At 36.5% G+C, this 20790-nt stretch overlaps 1 long non-coding RNA gene across 2 annotated transcripts in view; it reads left to right on the top strand.

Moving 5' to 3' along the window:
* The window catches only part of LOC102022239, a 38859-nt gene that overhangs the window by 1927 nt on the left and 16142 nt on the right, over positions 1-20790 (top strand). The window contains exons 2-5 of one of the 2 annotated variants that reach the window (XR_262423.1): positions 3794-3875; positions 4626-4708; positions 17732-17771; positions 20034-20146. This is a non-coding gene — a long non-coding RNA (uncharacterized LOC102022239). The remainder of the gene's footprint in view (positions 1-3793; positions 3876-4625; positions 4709-17731; positions 17772-20033; positions 20147-20790) is intronic. The other variant, XR_262422.1, reaches the window with a different exon arrangement.

The raw sequence follows: 20790 nt of genomic DNA, 5'->3' as shown, positions 1-20790 counted from the left end.
AGAAAGTTTGTCTGCATTTTGCTCATGTCCAGAGACTTTGCCTAAGACTGAGATTAAGGGCGGCAGTGGACTGATTAATCTGGCAAAAGAAATTTCAAGGCAGTCGAATGTTGGGGCAGTGGCATGGCTATTGTTGGAGGCTTTTAGCCAGATTTATATTGAAAATCAAGAGCAAAAAGCCCAGCAGGATTATTTAAAATGTTGTGAGTTTGGCCAGGAAGGAAGCTCCAGTAATGCTTTGGACTGCAAAGATAAGGCTGAGGAGATCTCTCTTGCTGAGAAGGAACAGGAGAATAGAAAAGATGGCCTGAGGGAATCACAAGCAGCAAGTCTCCACCCTTTGCAGCCTCAAAACTGCAAAGGTGACAGATCTTGCCTTGAGAAGAAAGCTGCTGAGCACCATGTTCCAGAGTGGCGGCAGTGGCCGCACCAGGTTCCAGAATGGCAGCAGCATAGAGGATTTGTTCCTCAGAATTGGATTCAGAGTGCCCAGCGATCCAGGCACTTGACCCCTGTGGCCAAGAGAGAGGAAAGCTTGGCTACTGCTCCAGGTAGCAGCAGACCTTGGCATCATCCCCGTGGCCCTGGCTTTAGGTGCATGGAGAATGCAAGAGTTCTGAGGGTCATGAGGGTTCCACCCAGATTTCAGAAGGCCTGGGAGGCCAGGCAGTGTGCCCCTGAGAGGGCAGTATGTGAGGCTGTGAGTGTGAAGCAAAAGGTTCCCTGGAGACCTCAGAAGTTTAGAAAAGCCAGGACCATGGATCATCTGAGGAAAGCTGCAAGGAGCAAGCAAAGCAGGCCTAAGAGAGAAGCTGTGAAGCTGTAACCACTGGAAATGCAATAGGGGTGGACTCATGCAAGCCCTTTGGAGCTCACAATGTGCCACAAGTTGCTTCAGATGCTGCATGTGGAATTACAGGACATAATGTTAACCCTGCTGGATTTTGGACTTGGTTTGGTCCCAGTGTTCTGTATCCCCCTGTTTGTACCTTTTGGAATGGTACTGCTTATTTTGTTCCATTGAATGTTGGAAGTGTTTAACTTTTCACTTGTACAGGGGGTCACAGCTAAGAGTTTGCCTTCATCTTGGAGATTTGGGACTTGGACTCTTGAGCAGTGCTGAAACTGTTAGGACTTTGGCAACTCTTGCAGATGGACTAAATGCCTTTTGCATAAAGGGATGTGCATGAGTCTTTGGGGGTCAAAATGTTATGGTTCTAATGTAATAGCATATCTTTGTATCTGGAAACTAGTTTAAAGAAATGTATCTGGTTGCCAAGTTGACAAGGGGTGGAGTGTTATGGTTGATACATTGTGTGAACTTGGGGAGTCTAGAGGTTTGGCTAAGTGACTCAGCAGGAAGCCAAGGTGCTTACTTTTTATACATCCTGAGCCTGTAGAAGAGGAGGGCATGGAGATTATGTGAGAGCTACACGCCCCTTAGGTGGGGGTAGCCTGTTTACAAAGTAAGGCAGGGAAGGAAGCTGCTTGCTGCCATTCCTCCCTTTTGTTCTGGCTGTTTGCTGTTCCGCTGCCATTCCCCCTTTGCTCTTGTTGCTTTGTTACTTTCTGCCTTGGAGCCAGCCAAGTATGGACTGAAACCTCCACAAACTGTGAGCTAAATAAACCTTTCCTTCCTTCATTTTGGGCATTGGGTATTTTGTCTCAGCAACGAGAGAAAAAAGTAACCAAGACAGACACTAAGCCTACAAGTCTGATTTCCAAATGGCTCACACTAGGGACTGGACCTTAAGACATCAATTTTTGGGAAATAAAAACATTAAATCTATAATTATGCATTATCTCATAATATTAGCTTGAAAGTTTAATCTACAAGTTCATGTCCAGTAACCGCTGTCCTTGAGCTACCCTCTGCAGATATAGGGATATACCTGTAATTTTTCCAGAAAAAAGAAGCATTTGTCAATAGGATACTGTAAAATTTTACAACCTGTCCCACTGCAGACACCTGCCCTTTACTTATATAATATGCACTGTTTTAAAACTCAGTGCCATCATTTGTTATTTGTTAAGACTTCCTTATACGGTTTGCTTGTAATCCCTCAAAAGTTCTTGTGTTGTACATTTAACCCCCGTATCCTATGTTGAATGGTACTCAGAGTGAAAATTTTGGAATGTGATGCACGACATCATGATGATGTTTCCCACATGACAGTGCACCTATGAAGATATTAATTTATGTCTTAATAAAATATTTACAATCTAAAAATAATCATTTTAAGAAGAAAGAAGCAGGAATATTCTCCATTTTAGATTTTTTTCCTGTCTGTCTTTCAGTAGCAACATCTTGGGTTAGAGACTTAGGGAATAGACTTTGCAGTATATCTCTTGCATGTTGGCTGTATAAAGGACCTAGTCCTCTGACCCAGCTAACAGTACACATTATGGTTATCTTTTATTGTTCACTGTTGAATTTTCTTTCTTTGCCCACCTATAGTAACAGCTTAATTTTCTGAGACAAGACAATATGACGTTTTGAAGTCATATAAAGCAAGCACCTGCACCTGTTGATAAACTGTAGCATTGGCTTGACCAACGGACCAGTAAACAGCAATTGAATCTTGTTTTGAGAACTATAGCTTTCTAAAAGTGTATTATTTCTCTCCAACGAAAGTCGATATCTATGGTCTAATATCTGGGTGAACGACAGTTTCCCCAGCTTAAAGGAACACATTTTTATTGAACATTAGGCATTCCTTTCAGCACTTCACCCTTGTCCTCTCACTTTGTGATGTTCCAACCCTCCACTGCAAATTTTCTCTCTAAAGAATCTGTCTATATTGGGCAGGTTGCTCAGTTTAAACCATTGGAGAAACCTCCACTACTGTGCAGAGTCTTTGAAAATGAATACATTTTCAAATGACTCACACTGGGGACTGGACCTTAACACATCAATTTGTGGGAAACAGAAACATTGACATTGCAGGTGAAAATGGTTAGGTATTTTATAAATGTAACATATTTTGCTGCCCTATAATGCTTTTTGTGAACTGGCAGATCCAGGAAAATATATGCACCAGTTGTTACTTGAATTCACATTTATTTTCTGGTTGGAAATGTAGCCAATTTGATATGCTCAGGAGTTTATCAGAGAATCATTACAATTTTCAGGCCTTAATTACTCCATTCATAAAACTGAAATAAAATCAACTATTTGATGATGATCTTCTCAAAATTTGAAAGTGCAGTACCTTTAAAGAAACAGAAAGACTCATTACATTGTACACAATGCACAACCTATGCAGATACAGATAAAACGAAATGTATGACTCAGATGTTGGGAAAGGATATCCAATGAAAGTTACTAAAAAACCTTACACTCAGGCAAAAATCAAATATATATTGTCAAAAAATGAAGTCAATATGAAGAAATCCCATTTACAAATTACTAAATACTTTATATCTGAGATAATTCTATACTTTTTAATTTCTCGGTGTCCATATAAATCCAAAGAGGCTGCTTATTACCATGCCAAACTCTTTCACATCCCAGAGAAAACCATCATCTAAAGAAATGGCTAAATCACTGTCATGCCTCTTCACCACTTAAAAATCTTTTATTTAAATTCAAGTTTAGTATTAAATTTGTAGCTTATATTTTTCTCAAAAGTCATAGGTATTCAATTGCTGAAGCTTTTACAAGCAAGTAAATTTGCAAATTTTCACTGCTGTACGCTTAAACAGTAAAATCTTACGGAATGATGTTAGTCATTTCTAATTTTTTTTTTTTTTTTGATTAGGAACTTACTGGCTTTCTTTTTTTTTATTTTAGAAATAAAAGGAGGAAAATACTAACAGACCGACAACATTTCTAAAATTTAGGTTAAAGAAGACCATCAGAGAAAGTAGAAAAGGTAGGCTTCAATGTGTGCAGTTTGAGAAAAACTACGTTATTTTGATGAGAATTTAGGCCTACAAAGAAGCATCTCCTCAAATAGCTAGGACCGAATCCTCCCCAGAGTGCCTATTGTACAGGATGAGGAAATCCTGAACAAGGAGACAAAAGCAAGTCAGATCCTTTAAATTGTTAGACATTCTATATCCTGTACCAAGTTTTACTATGAGGAATCAAAGAGAATATTTCATTGTCTTCCATTAGTTACATACACACGAAGTAAGTAATCAGTATATTAATTAACAAAATCAGTTTTAGTAATAAATTCTGAGAATCCTTTTCTTTCTGAATCTGATTACTCCTCATTTAAGAACTAGAAGTAATCTAATCATTCACTCGCCATTGAACACAACACATATATAGTCAAAGGGTGAGTAGGTGAAAGATATTTTATAGTTATAAATGTTAAGAGTAGGTACATGCTATGGATAAAACATAAAGTATATTTAGTAATGAATACAACTGGATATGCTGCAATCACATAAATCAGCCCGTTGAGGAGAAGACATTTTCTTTTTGAAAAGTTAGAAGGCTTGATGCCCATTTTAGAAAACTGTTTTTATATATTTTACTGTTTAAGGACCCTATCAAAGATAGTCAGAAAATAAAACTGCTTCCATATATCCTTATATATCCTCCTGATGCTTAGCATTTAAATGCAGTGAATTTTCAAAGAGGAATTTATTTGTAATAATTTATTTTTATTTAGGCAACAGAACTGAAATTCTCTTTGGGATAATTACACCAGGCAGCTCATAGAATATACACTGCTTCAAAAATATTTTTAAAGAGGTATTTAAAACATATGTGTATGTGTATTTACTTATGTTGTATAGCTTGCTTCTTTCTTTTTTTTTTTTTTTTTTCTGGTCTTTTTGAGACAGGGTCTCCCTACGCAGTTCAGGCTATTCTTGAACTCACTTTGTAGCCCAGGCTGGCCTAAAATTCGCAATGTTCCTCCTGCCTCTGCCCAGCCTCCCAAGTGGAGGGATTACAGACATGTGCCACTATGTGTGGCTCATGTATAGCTTATTTCTATAATAAAAGGAAATTAAAACAATTTTACATCAGTAGTCTAAACAGTAGTTATCAAAGCAAAAAATTCATATTTAATACAAATGTTGAATTTCAAAACACAAACTTAATTATCATGCTTTACTAACATGCAGTGTTTAACCTGGCCCCGGGACCTTCCTCTGCATCTCAGAGAGTCCTGGACAATGTTCCGAGCAAGACGTTTCCATAGGGAAGTGATGCTCCAGGAAGGCATAAGCAGATGTGACACTCTGAATTCTTTCTTTCCTTTAGATGTATTTTGACAAATTATAGAATGACACGATTTATAGGAGATATTAGCTAACTGAAGCTACATAAATCACAAAGAGAGGATAATCACTTTAAACATATGTATAAGGAAAGAGCTCATTAAAATAATACGAGTGATTCAAACACAATCAACAAGAAACCTGTGGACATGAGGTGGAACACACATTAGTGACAGCCCTTCAGCTGCTAAACCATGAAGCAAAGCCATGATAATCTAATCATATCTGATATGAGATCTGCAACATGTGGGGAACATGGGACGATAGAGCACAGAGATTATACTCACAATATGTAACAATGAATTGTGCCCCATCTGTCAGTAATTCTCTGATTCTTGTGATTAGAGCTGTATTTTCAGAGCTTTAGCTCCTTATATTCATTTCAGAATTTGTACTTGGAGGTTTCCCATCATGCTCATATGACATATAGGGATTGTCACCCATTAATGGAGGTAATCTGAGAATATTTATATTTTGGAGTAATGGTTAACAATCTTTTAGTGAAAGAAGCTTGTTACTTTTAAAAGTTTGAGTATCATTAATGTAACTGAATAATTGTAATGAAAACAAGAACTCCATTTAATCTATCTGCCATTGGGCAATAAAAATTCAAAATATATCTAGCATGTTATATAAATGTTAAATTTTAATTTAATAGACTATCTATGCAGTCTGGATGCTGTAATTCTCTACATTTATTATCTAATTTTCGTGCAGTTAATATCTGAAGAAATTATGAACTCTTACACTGGTAAAAATCATATGCCTGTGGATGAGGATCCAGTATTATTAACAGAAATACTCTTGTCAATTCCAGAAAATATATCTTTCCTTGGTGATCTTTATATTAACTGCAAAGTAGCACTTAAAAATTAATAATTGTTTAAAAGTAATAGCTATTAAAAATAATATTATTTAGGTTCCTATATTTTATTCTATGAATATATAGCAAAATAACAAATGAAAGTCTTTGATTCATGACTGGAATTTGGCCAAGATTGTTCCTATATTTTATTCTATGAATATATAGCAAAATAACAAATGGAAGTCTTTGATTCATGACTGGAATTTGGCCAAGATTGTATTGAGGGGTATGCATAGTCTTTAAGGTACTCAAAAGAATTACCTCATCTAGTAGCTTGTAACTTAACTTTCCCAAGGATGATGAAAATGCAGAAAAGATCACATGAATGACCTAAACTCTTTCTCTGGTTGTGACTTGTTTTCCTCTGACACTCACACCCATGCCAGTGCCCAAGTTTTCAATAATCCTGCGATTTCCTGGAGATCCCTAATGTGTTCACTAAATCACAAAATCTGTCTACCAGCGTAGCTGCATGATTAGCAGTACAGATTTGGAGTTCCAGTTCTGTCTGAGGGTGCTTGTTGTGTGTGGCTTTGAACAAGAACAGTAAAGATAAAAATTTCTTGAATTTCCTATCTATACATATATCTCCTTGGAAAGCATGTGACAGGTAGAAATCACCCTAAATGTGTGACTTCGCAGCAACTTCTGGGACTATGAAGAATGAACGTAGTTCAGTCACTGGCGCTACCAAATTCACTGCGAGTGAGCACACTGAGAAACAATTCTGCCCATAGGTATCTTTGCCAGGAGAGATGCCGAGTCCTGGTGCTGTGAGCACTGACGCGGCCTCTGAAGACCTGCCCGCTCCTGGCACTGCCTCAGTCCCTGCTGCGGTTCCTTCCGGTGAGGGTGCTGACCCTGCACAGCGCCATCCCAAGGAGGGAAGAGCGGCAGCACATTTCTCTCCTTGCCCTTGTGCTGCGGCTCTCCCACTTTCCCTAGGAGCAAGCGCAGAGGCCCATTTCCCTTGGTCTACCCTTTACGTTTACGGTAGAGACTGCAGTCTGGAAGCTGACGGACAGTAGTTATAGTTTTTAAGTGTATTACAATGCATTTAGGCTGGGCTTCTCCTTCCAACTGCTTGGAGACCCCTTAGTAATTCTTGCCTTAATCTCAGTTCCCCTGCTTCAACCTTGAAGATATCTGCCTATAAATCAAGCATTTTTTTTTTTTTTTTAACATTATAAGGTAAATTTGTTCCCTGCAGGATTTTTGGTACTACATTTTTATAATCCTTAACAGGTTATTTTAAATTTCCCAAATGTTCATTCCCAGAATGTCTGTGGTTGGAGTTTGATATAGAAGGTATTACTTAAAATAAAATGTGATAAAGAAAAATCTTGCTAACAATGTAAAGTGTTTTCTCCTTCAATTGAGAGAAAATATTGTAAAATCACCTAATACACAATTTTATGACGTATTGTTATCTATCTACAGATAAATTAATGTTACACATTCAACATGCTTTTACACAGACATCTACATTTTTCTCTACAATACTATAATTTATACACTGTCTATCATTTAATGTGTAATGAAAGATATCTTAAGATGATAGAATAAAATTGCATAAATTTTGATATAACTTCTGTGATAGAGATCACTGATTGTTCTCAGGTCCAGGTTTCTTTCCTTCCTTTGTAAGAAAATTCTCAATTTTTAATAAGTTGCCTGACCATCAAGAATTCAGTTTTCCAACCTCACTTTCAGAGAGCTGTGACTCATATATACACATTCTATCATGGCACTGAAATAACGTGAAATGATAGGTTGCCAAATCAGAACAGTGTTGAAATTTGGCTAATATTCTCAAGAACACTGGTAGTGAGAAAAATGGACTGAAACCTGGAAACACAGAGATCTACCAAAGCCACCCTATGATTCGTAGGTTTCCTGCTCCTGGAAGCAGAGTTGACATCTTAAGGTAGGAGGTCCATGAGTGTTGTAGCATTCCACAAAGAACTCTACTTGGTCACAAAATACCTTTGTTTGATTCTCAATAATTACAGTGTTTAAGTGTCTTTGCTGAGGAGTCGTGCTCAAAGACTTCCTAAATTCACACATTCCAGGTTTATTTATGTTTTTTTTGGGGGATACTAGGACTTGTACTCAGGACCTTGCACTTGCCGGACAGGTGCTTATGCCACTGAGCTATATCCCTGACCATCCAGGTATATTTACAATGAACGGTCATGTTTACCAGGTATATCCTGCTAAAACTACTTCAGTGATAAGGAGTGTCTTGTTAATAACAACATTTGCAAATGTGCCAAGTTATTAGCATATTTACAAAAGAATTTAACTTCTTGCTTTTTTATTAGATATAGACTTTAAAAATGCATTTGTAACTTCCAGGATTCCTTCCCATACTGGTGTGCCAAGTAATTTCTAATAATGCAGTTACGTTTAGCATTGGCCAACATGGAGCCCAGGGTTTGGTCAAACAAGCAATAGTTGGCACCTTTGGTATGGAACTGTTGATACACCCATATCCAAAAGCTTGCTGGACTTACTACACTATCTTTCCCCTCTAATGTAACAGTTCCAGAATCTATTTTCATACAGTCCCTGACACTGATTAGTAAGATCCTGTGATTCTTTGAGTTTATAAAGCTTTTCTCCTTTCTAGTTCAAAATTGTGCATAATCTCCCATGAAAAATAGAATATGACATAGTTATAAATCTAGAGGTAATCAGGAGCATGATGAGAAAATTTGGGCAATGAGGAGAATAGCAATGTAAGTGAGGAAAGTGATGTCATTAGAAGTTTCTCACAGCATGCGACTTCTCCTGGCAGATAAAGCTTACATAGCTTGGACTTTGACACATGCTAGTTGATTTGAATCCATCAGTATATCTCAACTGCCCTATTGAGATCTGTCGCTTTAGTAATTAACATGTTAACTTTCATAAAACAGTTCTGAGAGGGTTGTCGATGTCAATGACTCCTACTGCGGTGGTTTATGGCAGTGGGACAGGACCTAGCAATAGCGTGCTTCATGAGATAGGGACGTGTTGTACGTCTGCGCTTACTCTACCCACCTCTCATTCTGTGCTGATGATAGCACTTTGGTTTTTCCACCTGGAAACCCCGCAGCGTTATGCTTGATGTCCATTCCCTCATTCTGTTGGTCACTGGCATCTCCTTTTGGTAAAAAGTGCTAACTCTGAAAAGTAATGGTATATATACCACAAAAATGTCTTCTTAGTACAATTAGATTTGAAAGAGTTAAAGAACTCAAAATAACTTTTAAAGTAGTAAAGAGACACACTCAAACCTAAAGCTCCAAGAATTATTCCCAAAACCAAAACACAGAGCTGATGAGTCAGGTATAGGCTGCCTGTGACCCTGTAAATGAGATTGGGACACACTGCACATTGTTACCAAAGCTGTCATTTCCAGAAGCATGGTTCTTCTGCGAGGATTTTCATCAGTAAACAACCTGACTCCCCATGTCTTGAGCGGGTGAGAGTAACTCCATCTAAAAGTAAAATTCTCTATTGAATTCCTTTCTTACATCATGTAGTTAAAAGTTTATCTGTTTTATAAAATCTAAATTTCCACAACTCTAGTATTAAGAGAATCTGAAAAACAGAAGCCATCCTTGTATGCAGTAGAAATAAGTTAGAATAAGTCTGGAGAAAACCTCCGTCTATTATGCGTGATTATTTATGGTTGCTGTTCAGATGGAAGGCAACTATGAAAATAGAATACAAAGTGATGGATCATATAAAAGTTATTTCTTTACTGTGGGCTTTTGAGAGACTTGTGTACATAAAGTAGCTTTCAAGGAGGTATAATGAGATACAGTTAATATTATTTGAATAGTGTTCAATCATAAACATTTTTCAAAAACCTGCATTAGAAACCCATGGGATTTGGGTATTTGATACAAATAAGTTCTATAAAAATATGGTATGTCTCAGTTGATGATTTTCTGATACATTAGTGCAGTTTATTCTGCCTCCCCTCATCACAGTGGCTGTAGAGAGTGACAGACACCAAGAGGGAACACATATGTGCATGCTCACACGGTATATGTGAGGACAGGTGCATGTGAAAACATATGTGTGGAAAATTGAGTTAGATGAGGAGTATGTACATATAAACAAATTGAAATATAATAGCAGAGGTCACACTATAGAAATCTTAGTCCACTGGAACATAGAGAAAAGTACTGGCGAAAGGTTAAAATAAAGAAAAAGAGGTTGGTAGGAAGAACTGGAACAGGAAGAAATTCAACATACTGAGTATGTCCCTTCAAACATTCTTTTGTTTTGTTTTGTTTTGTTTTTCTCCGGTACCGGGAACCGAACTCACGATCTTGCGCTTGAGGGGCAGGCGCTTTTGCCACTGAGCTAAATCCCCAGCCCCACTTCAGCCCTTCTGAGGGGAGGATTAAGACAAAGGCAACGGCACATTTATATAATTAATCCTTTGTGGTGCTTTGAGTCATGAGAGTATACTATGGAAGTGCCAAACGTTATGAAAAATATGTGACAACTTGCGCACTGCTGTAACATTTAGGATCTACAAATTATGAAAATATCTTGTAAGACTTCATGCTATAAAGAAATATAGTAATTTACAAATTAATAAATGCATCTGTTTGATGTTTATGAGAAAGACAGTGCTTAGATTTACTTATGAAGTGTATGCTTGCAAATTTTGGGGAAAATTTTCAAGAATTTTGAAATAGTTTTTGAAATGTTCTGCCATTCTTCAGGAATTTTTAATATGGACAATTTACCTTTCATTTCTAACGGAACTAGAAGTCATTTGTGGAGAAGCAAATACTCAGTAAATTTACCACCTATACAACTTTTTAAATTATCTGTTATACTCAACAATGGAATTAATGTGAGTTATAGGGCTCTATAAAGAAGGAAGGAGACAATCGTGTGTTTAAATTAATAGGGCATTTTTCACTTCCTTTGGCATTTGAGATGGATCTAAACAAAAAGGATCCTGACACTTGCGACCTGAGAGGAATGGAGTTACGGCCTTCATGTAGGACCATTTCAAAGTGACATGGCAGACTATGACCATGCTTGCCTGTGAGAGGTAAAAATAGTAAGCACTTTTCAATGGAAAGCCACTAAAGATTTTTGAGAAAAACACAATTTCATGTACTTTACATTTTGTCAATATTCCCAGGACTACACCCAGATAGAGGAATTTCTAAAATGGAATTACAAATTGGAAGGCCAGATAGGACCTCTGATAGGGATCCCAGTGGGACATAGTTGTGGCTTAGACCAGGGGAGCAGCAGTAAAGCTGGAGAGAAGTGGAAGGATTTGGAATAGTCGATAGCGAAACTGGTGAACGATGGTGTCAAAAGTAAAAACCGAATAAGAAAATCAGTGTGACCTCTACAACTGTACCTTAAATGGGTCTGCGAAAGGAGAGTAGTTTGTGAGAAATAATCTCACAGAGTGAGAAATAGAAGACAGATTGGTTGCGGAATTGTGCAAGCTGTAAATACTTGTGAGATGCGGAGCTGCAGTGATGAGACGCTGGGAAAGAGCTAATGCTTCCTGCGACTTCAACACCCTGGGCTGTCACCCAGTGAGCGAGATCAAAGGAGCAAAATGTCCTGTTCCCTAAGGTGGCTTAGGGGTCTCCCTCAAGGAGTTCACTCAACAGAGAGCCCTGAAGACTCCCACGTTATGTGAGAGATTCTGAGTCAGTGAGTAGGAAAAGAACAAAAGGGATGATTCTAAAGACACATAAATTTTGTTTTGTTAAGGCAATGCATACTTGGAAACAGTTATATTTATTAGGTGAGATAAACACCCTATAAATTTCAACGAGAAACACGTATGAATGTCCTGGTAATTAATTTTGAACATATATCAGTTAGCAGACTGCAATTAACCATTTCTTACCTTGCATTCTACTGCACCTAGAAAAAAGCTAAGCATCCCGGAGTTAAATTAAAACTAAAAGGAATGTGAAGCTTTTTTTTTTTTTTTTTTTTTCCAGTACTGGAAATCAAACTTACGACCTTGCCAGGCAGGCGCTGTGCCACTGAGCTAAATCCCCTGCCCCCGGAATAGGAAGCTTTGATCAGTTAATAAACAGTTTCTGAAATTCCAAATTGATTTGTGTTTTCCTGTGTTCTATATTGAGCTTTTATTACTTTTGATCTTGAATAAAAACTTTCACACAAATACTTAAATTTTTCACCCTGAAAGAATCTAAATTGCTATTACAATTTAGGCATTTGAATTGTCTGACTACCTGAGGACCAGAATTTCCTCCTCAGAGGTCACAATGAGTGAAATGCAATCAGTTGTTTAGGCTCAGCGATATTCGTCATCACACTATGTACCATGGTTAGAATTTTTCAAAAATTAAATGTTTAATAGAAGAGACAGATAAGTGAAAACAAATTACCTCTCAATAGACAATAAGAGAATGATTAAAATTTTATAAACAAGGCCAGTGTTTATGACATAGTTCTGAGGATGCATAAATTATATTTCAGCAAAATAAAACATTTAAAAAATCATGAAGACCTAGTTTGATAGTGTTAGCTACAGTAACGTTGAAATCAACAATCTATTGTATGTCTTCTAGTCTGTCTTTTTAATATTTGATTGATTTTTCACTACATTTCATTTTTGTATTGGTGCATAATTGTGAGTAATATATTTTAGTTTCGTAGTAAGGTCAAATGAAGAACTCCTATAAAGAGCATGAAGTTTCTGGAGAAAGTTTGAAGTATGTTTCCAATACATAGTATCCACCGGGCATGGTGACACATGCCTGTAATCCCAGCACTTGGGAGGCTGAGGCAGGAGGATCAGTGGGTTCAAGGCAAGCCTAGGATACCTAGAGAGACCCGATTTCAAAAAACAAAACAAAACCATCTAAATACACAGCACCCCATAAACTATTGTTGGGAAATTAAAGAAAACGGTTAACATCATCTCACTGAATATTTGAACTAAATGAGAAACATGACAAAATATCTCTAAAGAAAATATGAGATCAGAATACACTTATTATCTAATATCTGCAGATATATTTTTCTCTTTTTTACATACTTAATTTTTTAATTGATATAAAAATGGTTCAGATTTATGAGGTACCAAATGGTGTTCAATATGTACAGATTACATCATGTTTCAAGTGGTGGTTCAATATGTACACATTATGTCATGTTCCAATCAGGGAAAGCATTCTATATCTCAAAAGGTGGTTTCTCGATGCTAATACCCACCCCTCAAATCTGATATGCCCCTTCTACGGTATAGGTAACATTTGATTATTTATAATATAACTGTTATTGCAAAACTTGTTACATGTAGAAGTAGAAAGAATAGATTTTTATATGAGAAAAAGAAGAAATAACAATTCATTCATACATGCCAGATTCTACTCTTAGATTTGGTAGGCAGATAAGTTATTTGTTTATCATTTGAAAATGAGTAAGTAGGATGAAGTTGAAGTAGTCACTTACAGGAAGTTACTATTGTTATGCTTTTGAAACTCATCACATGGGTGAAAACACCAAAAGATAGAAAGTATGGCATGTGAATCACATTATATATAGGAAAAATTCATTTTTATGGATTCACATAAATTTGTAATTTTGTCTATGATACCTAGAAGTGATCTGTGCTCTTCAGATTGTGAATTTATACTTCAAAATCACTAATTTTTCTTTAACAATCAAACAAATTTAGAAAAACCATAAGTGTTTATCAAAAGTCATTTAGCATGACTGACATAAAAAAATTTATAAATGTGTTCTGAAGTTCAGCCATACTGGACAATACAAATACATATCATAAGAGGAAAAAGTTCCTTTTTATATATAAAGTAAAATGGGGAACTGTCATCCTTTTTCTCAAATGCAAAGGAATAAGTGAATATTGATTAGCTTCTTTTTACAGAAATTCAAGGATGCTGTAAAGTTTGAAATGTTGTTTAACCTTATATTTGAACCATTCTTCTATACTGGCATTCAGAGTTCAGTTAAGTTCTTTGCAAATGTGAAGCATTACTTTGGGCATATTTTTATTTTTTGAATTCTCCCTTGATGAACAGCTAAATTTTAGGAACACAGAAATGCAGCAAATAATATTCTTGAAAATATATCTTTCTTCAGGCATCAGGTTTCTAGACTGAATATTCGACTCAAATTTTCTAAGAATATAAATGTATGACTAGTTTTTGTTATGTATTCCAGAATTGACACCTTTAATATCTTAATTGAATAATATTTCTGCCAAACATAATTATTTCTTTAGATTATTGCCAGTTCATTAAAAGTGCTATGTGCTTTATTTTTATTGTGTTTGAGTACAGCAAAATGATAAAAACAATTTGGTGAGTTATCGCATTACTTTAGCAGTATTTCTGATGTCTAGCAAAAACATGAATGTCACATTTAATTGCACAATATTTCAGGAGAAAATTAGTAAAATATGGTGAATTTGTACTTATTCCAAGGTGCGATTTTAATGTGTTTCCAATTATGACACTTAATGAGTAAAAGAATAACTGATGTGTGTTGTTTGGAAAATCTTTGCTTGATCAGCCAGAACTGGAAGAGGAAGAAACGTTCTTTCTCAGTATCTACACTGCAAGTAGTACCCATTCTTTACATATATGTACAAACATCTACATACCACAAATTTCTAACCGGCAGTGTTTATAGATAGGGTTTATTCATTCATTCTTAGAGCGTGACTGTTAGGCTTTAGTAGTGGTGTTAAGAGCTAAGGGTATGTGGATGAATTGGACAATGCCTCTGCCCTATATGGTTAAGTAGAAATTATATTATTTTGTCAGAAAATCATCTGCCGCAAAGTCTAATCAAACTAACTCATTATTATAGTCAGGCAATTATTTCTTGACAGAGTGACTGCATCATGTAGTTTTCTGATTACTTATGTGAAGAGCACACCATGCTTATTTATGCACCTAGGCAAATGAAATACTTTTTAAATGTGTCTTTAGAACTCTTCCGCTTTAGGGGCTGGGGATTTAGCTCAGCGGCAAAAGCACCTGCCTGGCAAGCGGAAGGTCGTGAGTTCGGTTCCCGGTACCGGAGAAAAACCAAAAAAAAAAAGAACTCTTCTGTTTTAATACCTTAACAGTTCATGTCTGTAGCACATATTCCACTTGTGTTTCCATGACAACCAAGATTGACTGAACATCCAGGTATACATAGAAACATCAACCTCATCATCCCTACAGACATACTACACCTTGCGTCATAGTCTGGGTCTTTCCGCAATCCAGGTTTCTGCCATCAAATGCTGTCTGTCACATATTTGTTATATTGGAATACAGTTAAAGACTCAGTGACTTACTAGAAGAAAAACTATAACAGGATAGTTATATATTTATTTTATTTTTATTAATGGATAAGAAAATTAAGGAGTGCTTACATTTTGTCTATCACTATTCCATGTCTAAAGAGTAGCTTTGTGGGAAAAAAGTCTAAAAAGATACATAGAGAAGGATTAAAACCAATGCTAAATTCTTATTTTGGTGCAGACCCTATTATTAATAAGAAATGTAGAATAAGATCAGTGTCTTCCAATTTCCAAATATTCAGCTATTTGTATGGCACTCATTATATTTAACCTGTTTTCATCTATGATTTTCTATCAAATGCTCACTATTTTCACATCATGCCAGATATGTATTTTAAACATTCCCAAGAGTGCTCAAAGCATGCATAATAATACTCACAGTGAACTTTTAATAAAAGTAACAATAGGTGAATGAAAGTGATGTCTTTATACATATTTAGGAAGATGAATGTAAACTTGACATTATCACGTGCACCATGGCAGCACAACAACAAACATTGCCTGGGAATTTGTATGAAAGGGAACATAAGCCTCATCCAGCATATACATTTTATAAGAGCTCCAAATGCACATGCCTGCAGTAGGGACATTTTTAACAAGTACATCTCAGTAAAGGTTTGTGGACTTGGAAACAGAGTGAGCTAAAGCCAAAATGAGAACTAAAGTGCTATCAGAAATGACAGGCTAAAAAACAGAAGACACACGGGAAAGGTCAACACAGAGTAGGAGAGGGAAGACGTGAAGTGGAGGACACATGCGCTGCTGGACTGTGAGTCAGCTTGTTCTCCTTTGGGACACCCACAGAGCCTGGGGTCCTCTGAGATGATCGCGATAGACTGAACTCTCAGCTCAAATATGCACACATAACTGTACATGTATGTATTCCTGTGCTGTAAGCCATTTGACCAAGAGAGCATCTACTAAGCAAGTTGAATGTTGTAAGGTATTTTGAACGGAGAAAAACAAAACAAAACAAAACAAAAAACAACCTCAAAGTTAAAGGGGCCGGGGATTTAGCTCAGCGGCAAAAGCGTTTGCCTGGCAAGCGCAAGGTCGTAAGTTCGGTTCCCGGTACCGGAGAAAAACAAACAAAACAAACAAAAAAAAAGGTATTTTGAACAATCATTAACCGTAATTTTTCCATTTACAGTCACAGCAATGAAATACAAACAGCAAGGCATCTAAAACCTACCCTTTCATAAAACCTTGAAGAGCACCTATCTGGAAGGTTTTATTTTATTTTGTTGCACTGGAATGAAACCCTGGGCCTTCACACTAAGCTATATTCCAACACATGTTTTTACCACTTTCATAAAGGATCTTACTAACTTGTTTAGGCTGGGCTCGAACTTGCAGCCCTCCTGCGTCAGTCTCCCCAAGAGCTGGGATTACAGGCATGGGCCACCAAGCCCACCCACCACCTTTTTAAACATTTTAAAATGGAGTCACTACTTCTGTCAATTGTTCCATGATAGAACTTGATTCACACCTGCAGGATTCTTTGTTTGCCTCCTCAAAAAGCAGGCTTCTTAAAAACAGACACAAGTTCTTCTGTATCAGTAACTCTCATACATGGCATAACCTATACATGGCAGGTACTTTATACCTGCTTCATTAATGGAGAACTCGCTGCCTAAATCATAGATTGAATAATTGGCTAAATAGTTAAGCAAGACAGATTGCTTTTGTCATCACAGTGTAACAAGGATTGAGGGAAGAGCTGTGGCTCAGGAGCTGGAGGGGCAGAGACATTAAGCTGCAGGGCCCAACCCTAGAATTTTCAGGTAGCTGCAATTCTATCTGCTCAGCAGGTAATACCAACCTCTCCATCACTGGTAGCCCCAAGGAGGGCCTCTGCGGGGGTACCCAACACTTTGGAGGGATTTCATTTCTGCAGAAATAGCAGGTTACAGGATCCATCAAATTTCTTATTTATGATCCACACAAGTTCTAAACACAAGCAAAACAAGTTTCAGAAGAATTATGTTGGCTTTCATTGTCCTCTCTGCCCCAGCCAGGGTCATTGGACAGTGACAATACACACTATAGAGTTATAGGAGTTCATTTAAAAATAGATAAAGGAGAGAAGCAAGGTAATGTAAGTAAAATTATAAAATGAATTTTAAGTATCATTAATTCTGATAACTGATTTTATTGCTTTGGAAAATTATTATGGCAGTCTGCTACAAAATACTTAACCTAATTTAAATTTCTGAACACATTTTTGGGAAAGTCGCTGGAAGCAATATTTTTAATCAATGAAGTGAATCTAATTTGGATTTCAGATGCACCAAGAGAGAAAAGCACCAAAAAAAGTTTCCTAAGGTAAGCACTTTGTAGTTCACAGCTGTGTTTTAAATGCTGTTATAAGGAATAAAATTGAATAATGACTTTCTTTTCCTACACAGAAAACCCACAAAAGATCAAAGTCTAAACTATTTCCTTGCTGGCATATTTTAATTGATATTTTTATACAGTAATTATGGGTCCAGGAACTACTTTATTACCACGGAACATAATAAATTTCCCAAGAACCAGATGATATTTAGAAGTAGTATAGGAGGTCTAGTAACTATTATGCTAGGAAATAGGACTTTTTAAATGTTATCACTTTAATCTTACCAGTGACATAGTCTTAAAGAGTTATTCTGATTGTCAAGTGTTAAAGCAAGAAGACAGGACCACATAGTTTTCTAAAGTTCAAGTTTTCCAGTTCCTCTGGTGGCATCATATTTATGGAAAGGTTTGGCTGCCTCAGACACTGCTTATACCAATACTGGTCTCTTATACAGATGAAAAAGAAAAAAAAAAGCTCTACTTTCCTACTGCACCCTATAAGATATTGGTTAATATGAAAGAAAGCGGTGTTTATATCAGCGGGTGAATATGCACTATGAATTGTAGGCAGCACTCAGAGCTGTGGCTGCATTTCCTTGTTTTATTTCTTCCTAGAGCAATCACCCGTGATAGCAGCAAATAAAGCCATCCACTGCACTTAACCTCAAAGCTTGACGAGGTCAGGGACTGTCAGAGCCTATCAGGAAGCGGCAGTACATAAACTGGACATCAGTGAGGATTGCAAACATCTTTTCAAATGATGTGTGTATGTTGATGGGAAGAAAATAATTTAATTCTGCTTGTTCCAGAGAGAGCAGAGGCTTTGAAATCATTGGACCAAATTCTTCTCCATATTTATGTGTCTGTTACCCTGATGCATTCAAGATGTGCTTAAGTGAAAGTAGAAGGCAGCACAGCTCATTCTAGATAGTAGCATCTTTTAACTTTCTACAAAATGTGTTTGTATTCCGTGTGCTGAAGTAAAAACTCACAAACACACACAAGAACTGCTTTTACTAACTGTGATTGACAACCTGTCTTTCTATTGCTATGCCTTTCCTGTAGGGTTTGCGGAAGAAGGTGTGTACACTTAACTCCATTCACAGGGATAGACTGTGATTTGCTGAAAAAAGCATAGGTACATATGAAATGAAATTGGCTAATAATGTACTACATGGTCATCAGATGAAAAGCAAGCAATCTGCGTCTTGTGGGGAAAGCAAATTTTCTCCCACAGAAGGGAAAATTCTGATCCTTATATCAGGAAATGCTCTTGAACAGATAACTGAGTCAAATAACTTTTGAATAGAATATGAGAGGTGCATTTTTTTCACAAGCATTTTCAAAATGTATCATCTGTGTCATGTAGAGATTTCCTCCTAGCAACTCTTACTGCATTATCATCAAGAGGAGGAAAGATTTTTTTTTTTTTTTTTGGTATTGGGAATTGAGCTCAATACCTTGTGCTAAAGAGGCGGAAAGATTATCAGCACATTATCCTGGGATCCAGATGATTTTGTTGTGCTTTAACTAACCATTTTACCAAATGGGAACAGCAAAGCTTCAACCAACAATTGCAGCTGGAGAAGATGCTACTCTGACACATACCCTGTGTTTAGGTGGTATTATTTGAAACACCATAATTTTGTCTTCAAACCACCAGATGACATCAAGGAAATGCATTTCAGTTCCTTCAGAGTGAAATGAAACAATATAGCTTATAGAAAAATGGATCCTTTTTAATTTTAACAGATAAATATACATTTTACAAAAATATATGAATAGAGAGTATTTTTAGCATATAGACTACATCTTTATGAGTTTGTTTGGAAGAGATATTTTGCTAATTTCAAAACACCCTTACTGAAATACCCTTATCCTTTAAAAGAGGTTTTATGAAATGGACCATAATAGTTAATGACTGTCTACAATTCACTGTGGATTACAACCCAAAAGCTACATGACTCATTAGCTCTAGCTGTACATAGATACATATAGATGTAGCCATCTATATACATAATAATACATAAATATATATATAGCCATGCACATGTTTTAGCTACAGGATACAAGAGAGCTCTGAGGGAAAAATAATGGATTGCCACATTAATTTCTGAGTGTTTGAGTAATATTTAGCAATGCTAATAATAACTTACGTGCCAATTTGCGTCAATTGATCTTGTGACACATTTCTAGAGATGCACTACACTCCGAGACTCCTTATTTCTGCTTTCCTTTTCTCCTTTTCAGTGTTTGAGGTGTTCTGTCAAGCAATAAAACATTTTCATTCAAAATCAATTATATGGTACCATGAGGAACTGAGCAAGTAAAGACCAAGAATTTTAACTTATATTTCCTTTGAGGTAAGTCAGTCTGTGTCTATATATATTAAATATTTTCCAATGGACACTGCAGTAAACACTTTTCATGTATTATTCCATTTGTTTCTGATAATTAACCTGACAGGTAGACACATATATCAACTCCTTTTGGTGAATAAGTACGCTGAAATAAGAAGGAATAAAGGTTAACCTATGATTGGGCTAGAATCAGACATAGTAGCCTGACTCTTAGCTTCCTTAAAATATTGAATAATTTTTCAAATATGATACCTGAGAACAGAAAAGCCTTCAACAATTTTCCCAACGTCTCTGTTTTATACAAAGTGCTTTAAAAATCAAAGAAGTTAAATAATTTATCAATAGACTTGGAGGTAACTTCCTTGTCATAAAGTTGAAACTTAAGCTTTAAATTAACACTTAAATTTCATCTTAAGTTTTCTTCTCAGAATTTCTATAGGACCAAGTTTGTGAGAGACAGCTGTAACTCAGGCTGTGCTAACTGATTTCACTTTGAAATTATCTGCTTTGCAGCAGTTCCAAGTTTAAGCACCTCTTTTTTTTTACTACCATTTTGTAGATATCTTTTGATAACTCCAGTCACATGCTTATAGGCCAAGGAAAGTCATGTTGTCAGGTTCCATTTGTTCTTCTGTCCATTGCAATTT

The sequence above is a fragment of the Chinchilla lanigera genome, unplaced genomic scaffold (genome assembly GCF_000276665.1).
Source record: "Chinchilla lanigera isolate Chin_1 unplaced genomic scaffold, ChiLan1.0 scaffold00046, whole genome shotgun sequence".
Classification (NCBI taxonomy): Eukaryota; Metazoa; Chordata; class Mammalia; order Rodentia; family Chinchillidae; genus Chinchilla; species Chinchilla lanigera.
Note: the sequence above shows the minus strand (reverse complement) of the source record. Positions and strands in the feature narration are given on the sequence as shown.